Here is a 7,246-nt window from a genome sequence, read left to right as displayed (position 1 = left end):
CCATAGCTAAGTGTGTTCGGTCTAAAGGTGTGTTTTGCTCCGCTCACTGGTCCCTCACAGCGGGCAGAGCTGCAGGTGCTGATCTCTCTCTCACGTCCGGTTATACTTCACCGAATAAAATAAGAACAAATTCTCAAAAAAGATAAACGCCATTCTTAAAATGTATAAATGAACAATAGTTTGATTAATATTGATTAGAGTGCAAAATAAATAAAAATAATTAAGAGAAGAAAAATAGTTATCTATCAAAACCCAGTTAGATTAACATTCATTGGATTGCACACTTTGTTTGTTTGGATATGTAGCATATTAACATTTTAAATAGCACTTAATGACTTACTGAATGGAAATGACAATAAATGAAAATGTAAAACGAAAAAAGCGATCATGAAAATGTTTCCAAAAAATGAATAAAATGATTTTTGACCACTTTGTTGTTCAGATATATCACATATTTGTAACTAAATTATACATGAATTGAAACAAAACACGGTATAAACTGAGGAGTGACTCCCGTGAGGTTCATTTTCTTCACTCCGCTGGGAAACTGCTCTCATGTCAAGAAGCATCAGATCAGTGCATGCACTCCATCGTCCAATCAGTGAGCGATACACAGTACACAGGACGAGTGTCTGAGGATTTCATCGAAGGATGGTCTGGTGGTTCCTCGATTATAGCTCCTCCATTATCGCTCCTCGGTCCTCCGGCAAAAATAAGGCCATTGGGACCATAGATATATATAAACACTAGATGACTCACCCGCGCTGCTGGCCAATGGAGACCGACGTTGCCACATGGCCGCCATCTTGCTACAGGCAGTGCTCTCATTCATAACATTATGGTTTACTATTTAAATAACCATAGCTTGCTCAATTTTCAACCAATTTTCAAACCGTTTGGTTTTTTATAAACATCAAATATGTAGTTATGATACTGCATACTTATAATCATGGACTTTCTTATGAAAATAACATTAAGCAGATAAAGCAATAGCTATACACACACACACACAAGGTATTTATATTAAATATTTGCCGGTGTATATATTTCCATTTATTTTATTATATTGTTCATATTTAAAATAAATTATAAAATTAAAATATTTTTATATTTTATATATAAAAATCGGTCCCATGTTACCACCACTCTGTAAGCCAAGAGTTGTTAATTTAGCAATGCCTTAGCTTGAAGAACAGGGACACAACTAATGACAATAGCATATGGTGGTATATTATTTAGATATTCACACCTTTATCAGAAGAACCAAACCAACATAAAATGAGCTCACAGTTCTGTCTCATTTATCACAATTATTTTTGACATCAGATCTTCTTATCGTCCGAGTCTTGTATTTAGTTTCTAGATTTGTAAACAAATCCATAACCTTTGAAATATGTTACCACTTCACAGCACGGTGCGCTGAGTTCTTGTAGTCGAAAAAAGCCCAAGAATAATATAAACTGTACCCTGTGTCCTTTTGTGTCCTTCTGTAGTCCATTTACTGTTGTTTGTCTTGTCTTACCCCGGCTGATATCTCACTAAATCCACTGTTTTTATTGTTCCCTATATTACCCCTATGCCCTGTAAGGTGTCCTTGGGTGTTATGAAAGTGTTTGCACATGTTTATTCAAGTGAGTGACATAGAGCAAGTGAGATGGCCAGTGGTTCTCAAACTTTTTACACAGAGTACCACCTCAAATGATATTGGGCTCTCCTAGTAACACCATCATAGACCTTCCTGGGTACCACCGAGATAAAGGATTTAATGACAAGCCATATGATGCTCTCATTTGTTACTGACATTCCACATGCAAATAAGATAAGATAAGATGGTACTTTATTGATCCCAATTTGGGAAAACATTTTTAGTTACAGCAGCATAAGGGACAAGGCATTTTACAATAAATTAGAAATAAGCAAGAAAAGTAAAGAAAATAAAGAAAGAGGAAAATATACATGTTGAGTTTGGCAGGATATTATATATACTGTATATATATATATATAATATACATAAATATAAGGCATATGGAATATTAATGTTAAATATTAAATAGATTATATATCTGTAAAATGTACAACGTGGTTATATTCAAGAGAAACTATGGAGCAGAGAGTTATCTTCCAGCCAGAGGTGATTTGTTGTACAGAGTTATGGCACTGCGGAGCTGCAGCAGTCTGTTGGAGAAGGAGCTCCGTTGACTGTCCAGCTGCAGGTGGAGAGGATGGGTGGGGTTATCCATGATGGACAACAGCCTGTTCAGTGTCCTCCTCTCCACCACAGCTTCAAAGGTGTCCAGCTTGATTCCGATGACAGACCCAGCTTTCCTGATCAGTTTATTGATCCTGCTGGTGCCACCGGCTCTGATGCTGCCCTGTATGTATGTACTGTATGTATGTATGTATGTATGTAATGTATACTTTAAGAATAAGACAACCACACTAAGAGTTATAAAAAAGGTGTCCAAAAGAAACTTTAAATAATTGTGTAAATAAATGGTAGCAACATATTCTAAAGAGGCTGGGTCAACAACAATCTTGCAATACTATTATTTCACATAGCCCCACTGATCCTGTGTAGCAGGACTTGTAATGCACATACATCCACTAAGTAATTAACGATTATCCTAATTATAGTCATAATATTGTCATATCTTACACGTGAAAGGTGATTCCACGGGTTCTTGTTTGCGATTAGAGCATTTGTAGGCTGCACAAAAGTCCGGCATAGTCAGGTAAACACAAAGCTAAATCTAAAATGTAAGATGTGTTTAACAAGCCAAACCACTTGGAAGAAATCATGTGTAACTTAAGTTATGTTGAAAAGAAAGAGCAGTTATGCCTCTCCCACTGGTGTAAAGTTGCTGGGTCAACTTTGTAATACTACGTCTCACTCACAGCCTCTTGTTATTATCCAGCTAATAAATACAACCACGGCACATACACAAAGAAAAGCTGCAATTTACTAAAATTTCCCCTCCTCGACTCCTATCCTTGACTCCTCTCCTCGAGACTTGGTGCCGCCCACAGGAGATGCGAGCGGAGGACTGAGGAGGGGAACCGAGGAGAGAGGAGGGGAAGCAGCAGGCGGTTAGAGAAATGAGAACTCCTCTCCTCTGAGCGGTCATTTTAAAGAGACGTCCATTAATGACGACAGGAGGCACAGCAGCCCTCTGTCTGATGGACAGATGTGTTCATGACGGCTTAGATATATTTGCTTTTAATTAATTGACAGTGCGGTATAATGAGACAATAACAGGCTACAGATGCGGACATATACACACACAAATATATTTATATAAATATATACAATTTCAGAATCAAACAAGTATGAGAGCACTCTCATAATAGAGAGAGTGCTCTGCGTTTAAATCGCGTGTGTGTGTGTGTGTGTGTGTGTGTGTGTGTGTGTGTGTGTGTGTGCGCGTGCGTGCGTCTGTGTGTGTGTGTGTCTGTGTGTGTGGTTAAAAGTTAAAACACATCAGCCACACCGCTCTTTAGCCTTTCTGATGATTCTGAAGGTAAACACAGTGAAGGCGGTGCTTGAAAGGCGGTGCGTGAAAGGCACTGCGCGCTTGTTTTGTCAGACGCTGAGTTAACCCTCCCGCTGCCTCCTGGTGCTGCAGAGATTTCATGAAGTGAAGGAGGTCCTGCCAACACTGGCCAACACACTCTCACTCCATAATCGTCCAGGAGCGACGTTTGGTCAGTGTCCCGTGGCGTGCAGTTGTGACGCTCCTAGGCTCCTTCAGCTTCATAAAGGGACGCAAATAGCTTTGAACTGATTGCAATGTATTCCCATCTGCTGCGAGATTTGACGCTCATGGAAGCACGGCATTCGTTTGTATCGGCTGCCCTTAAAGGCAATGTGAGCGTCCATTCTCATTGGAACGGAGAATTGTACACCCGGAAGTAAGTATTCCCCTTACTGTTGATTGATTTTACAGTGATATCTGCACTACTCATCGACTAAAAAACACCAGATTATCCTTGTTAATTACACAACATTGATTGGTTTAAATTGTGTGCAATGCTTTTGCATTTTTCCCCTTCGATTCGGAAAAACAAATATTTTTTCGGAGTAAAGGATGGCAGAAGACACTACACTACCCAGAATCCCCAGCTATCGTTTAGGAATAAAGACAAGTTTACGCGCCAAACCACGGGTAGCGCCATAACCCTACACAAATGCACCTCATTTCCGCCGGAAGTCTTTTGCACAGCGTCTGTCGGTGTAAACCGGTGTAAACAGTCAGACGGGCACTGGTGTAAACACAGCGATTTCGATGCTAACAGTGATGCTAGCTTGGGAACACGATTCTACTTCTTTGACTGGAGATGGCGTTACTCTCCCCCACCCGAATTCAGTGCAAAACTGGGAGGATAACATGACGACGTGGCCCAGCATAACGTACAGCAAAATTTGCTCCTACTTCGTTCAATCCATGGCAATAGATGGAAAAGCAATGGACAGTCTGAAGGCATATCATAAGGCTGCGCACATTCTACTTTGCCCACATGCTCCCGAAAATTGTTGACGATTTTGTTGAGGGAAGGTTACAGTTCTGCAGTAAATATCTCAGCATTTTAAAACCAAAATAAACTGCCTTATTTAGGTCATGCCCACAGGAGCCAACAGTTGTCTGTTGTTTACATAATGCACAATTTACATGATCTCTTTATGCTGTGCAATATATCATATGTGCCTGTACTGTTTGAGTGAAAATAAAGTTTGATGTAATTTAATTTCATTATTGCACTGTTATTGCATTATTGCATTTCATATGTTCCTTAGAGTGCTACAATTTCTTTTAATACAGTTCATCATTCATATTAAGCTCATACTGTACATAAATAACACTGAATTAATTAATTGTTGAGAGGAAACTAAAGAAATGGCTTCAACAAGAAAGATCACATGTTTAATCCTAACAGGTATTACAAATTAAAATATAAAAGCAGCCCACACAATTACATCACTATGAAAATATTCATATATAATATTAAAAAATACAATGCATGCAGTATTTGTTGTGTTTATCTGTATTTAATGAACAACATGGCTGGGTGCTGGGTGCTGGTTTGTGGTCGTAGCACTCTCTATCTAACCACTCGTTCAGGTGCTTTCTCGAGTGATTGCAACCAACTACCGCACACGTAGTTCCCGAACCACTTTTCTTCATGTTGTAATTGTTATATCCTCTTTGTCTCTGCGATATCAGTGCTTTGTCGGCACAACGGAGCTAGCTAGCAAAACAAACCCAGTCCGCCAAAACGGAAGTGCATTGCATCGAAGGGAGGAGTTCAGGCTGTAGAGCGGAAACGGCTCAATAACTTGTGTATACCATCTGCTCTGTTTGACAACCCCCATTCATTCCAATAGAGGCGAAGTCCCTCCCCTTCCGGGAGCCTCCATGGGACCCCGGAAGCGGAAAATTATACATTGAAGTCAATGGAGAGAGAAAAGTTATCTTTTGATCCCGTTTGAATTGTGCCACGAATGACACATATGTTTGTCAATCTTAAACAATCATTTCCATGTAAAAAAAGTCACAGTTTGTCGTAAAACTGTTGAAATATAAGACAATGAAAAATACGCAACTAGAAAGACTACAAATCCCAAATGCATTCTGGGTCGCGTAAGTGATGTCATAGGCAATAATGCTCCAAGACTGGTTGCGACTCGCAAAGCAAAGAGGAAGAAGAAGACTGATTTATTCCCTCCAATAAATATAAGAGATTGCTCCAATAAATTCACTTTTACAAGATGCCTGTGTGCTTTGTACCAGGTTGTAATCACAAAAGAGATCATACCACTTGCTCGTTCTATCGCTTCCCGTCTTATGAAAGGACCAGGACCAAACATATCAGGTAATATACATGTTTTGCATGGAACATAGTCAAGTTAGCTACCTAGCTAGTAGCGAGCCTGTTAGTTAGCATTACATTACATTACTTAGCCTTGTCATTTGTATTAGCCTTAACATGAAGTAAACCAAAATGTTAAATAGTAGGAGTAGTCATGATGGTAAGTATTTTGTTAAACATTTGAAGAGTAGCCTATCGCCCCCTCCACCAGGTGCTAAGGGGGCGGGAGGTAGGCTAACGCCACATTAGCATATTTTCTACTTAATGCCATCTGCACAAATGGTTAACATTGAACATTAAAAGATCAGGCAGTTCAGGGAGAGTCGAAGGAAGGAAGGCAGGCAGCTTTGCATGACATTCTTCTGGACGTGTTTCATTGTGATGATAGTGAGAGTGAGTCAATCTGTTTGTTGGAAAGACAGTAGTTGAGTGATTACTGAGAGAAAATTATTAAAATAGATAATTATTCAGTGTTGTTACTTTAAAGTGTTGTTACTGACCTTTTTCTCTTTTATTTTTCTTTACCTCACCTGTAACTGCTGAGACCCTGAGGAACATGCACACTGGACTGACCTGCTCTGGCAACCTGATTTCCAGTGTACGTAATAGTATTTGGTTATGGTATTATTATTTATATACATCAAAGGCACAATGCACCCCCCAGAGACACATGTATTGAGTGTGATATTTTGCATTGGTCATGTGAAATCATCTTTCCATACTAGAAAACTGTAGGAGCGGCAACTTGTTTTGAAATGGAATTTTTAATATCCGATAAAGTTGATCTGTTTTCTTTATTCTTCTCTCTTCCCAGCTCCATCCATCACCATTCTCTGTTCCTGCAGGTCCTGCTTGCTAATCAATATTCATATTTTTTTACACAATTACAAATAAAGTCAATGTATTGTATGACATGAAGTTGTGCTTCATTCTGAGTCAATAATAAATTCATTCTGCCTTCAACTGCAAAATTATTGTGGACTGCACCGACATCCATGTAGCTGAAAAAAAATTGTAACTTCACTGTTTTACGACACATTATTATTTTTTTGACTTGCAAAATGTTCTTTTAATTTGACAAACATCTGCCCCAGGTCATGTTCCCAAGCCGGCTTAATACTGACCAAGGGTGCCTGAATCAACGTGGAGATGTTTCTGTATAGGGTTGACATAGCCTTTGGAGATATTGGGTTAAAGGAGAGGAACATATCAACAGGGTTACTATCCGGTTCCTTAGGAAAACACGGCAAGATAGACCGCACATAGTGCCTAGCCTGTAGATATCGAAAGAAATGTGTCTTAGGTAGATTGTATTTCTCTGAAAGTTGGTCGAAAGACATGAAATTACCATTTGTAAACATATCCTTAAATTGACTGATAC

General features: G+C 39.2%; 1 long non-coding RNA gene across 1 annotated transcript; it reads left to right on the top strand.

The window, feature by feature from the left end:
- The first annotated feature begins 3,421 nt into the window (after nt 1-3,421).
- Nucleotides 3,422-6,777, top strand: LOC307023161. Its single transcript, XR_013803610.1, has 2 exons — nt 3,422-6,463; nt 6,680-6,777. It is a non-coding gene; the product is annotated as an uncharacterized lncRNA (long non-coding RNA).
- The last annotated feature ends 469 nt before the right edge of the window (nt 6,778-7,246 follow it).

Source organism: Notothenia rossii (genome assembly GCF_949606895.1).
Source record: "Notothenia rossii genome assembly, chromosome: 10".
NCBI lineage: Eukaryota > Metazoa > Chordata > Actinopteri > Perciformes > Nototheniidae > Notothenia > Notothenia rossii.
This window is presented reverse-complemented; position numbering and strand designations above follow the sequence as displayed.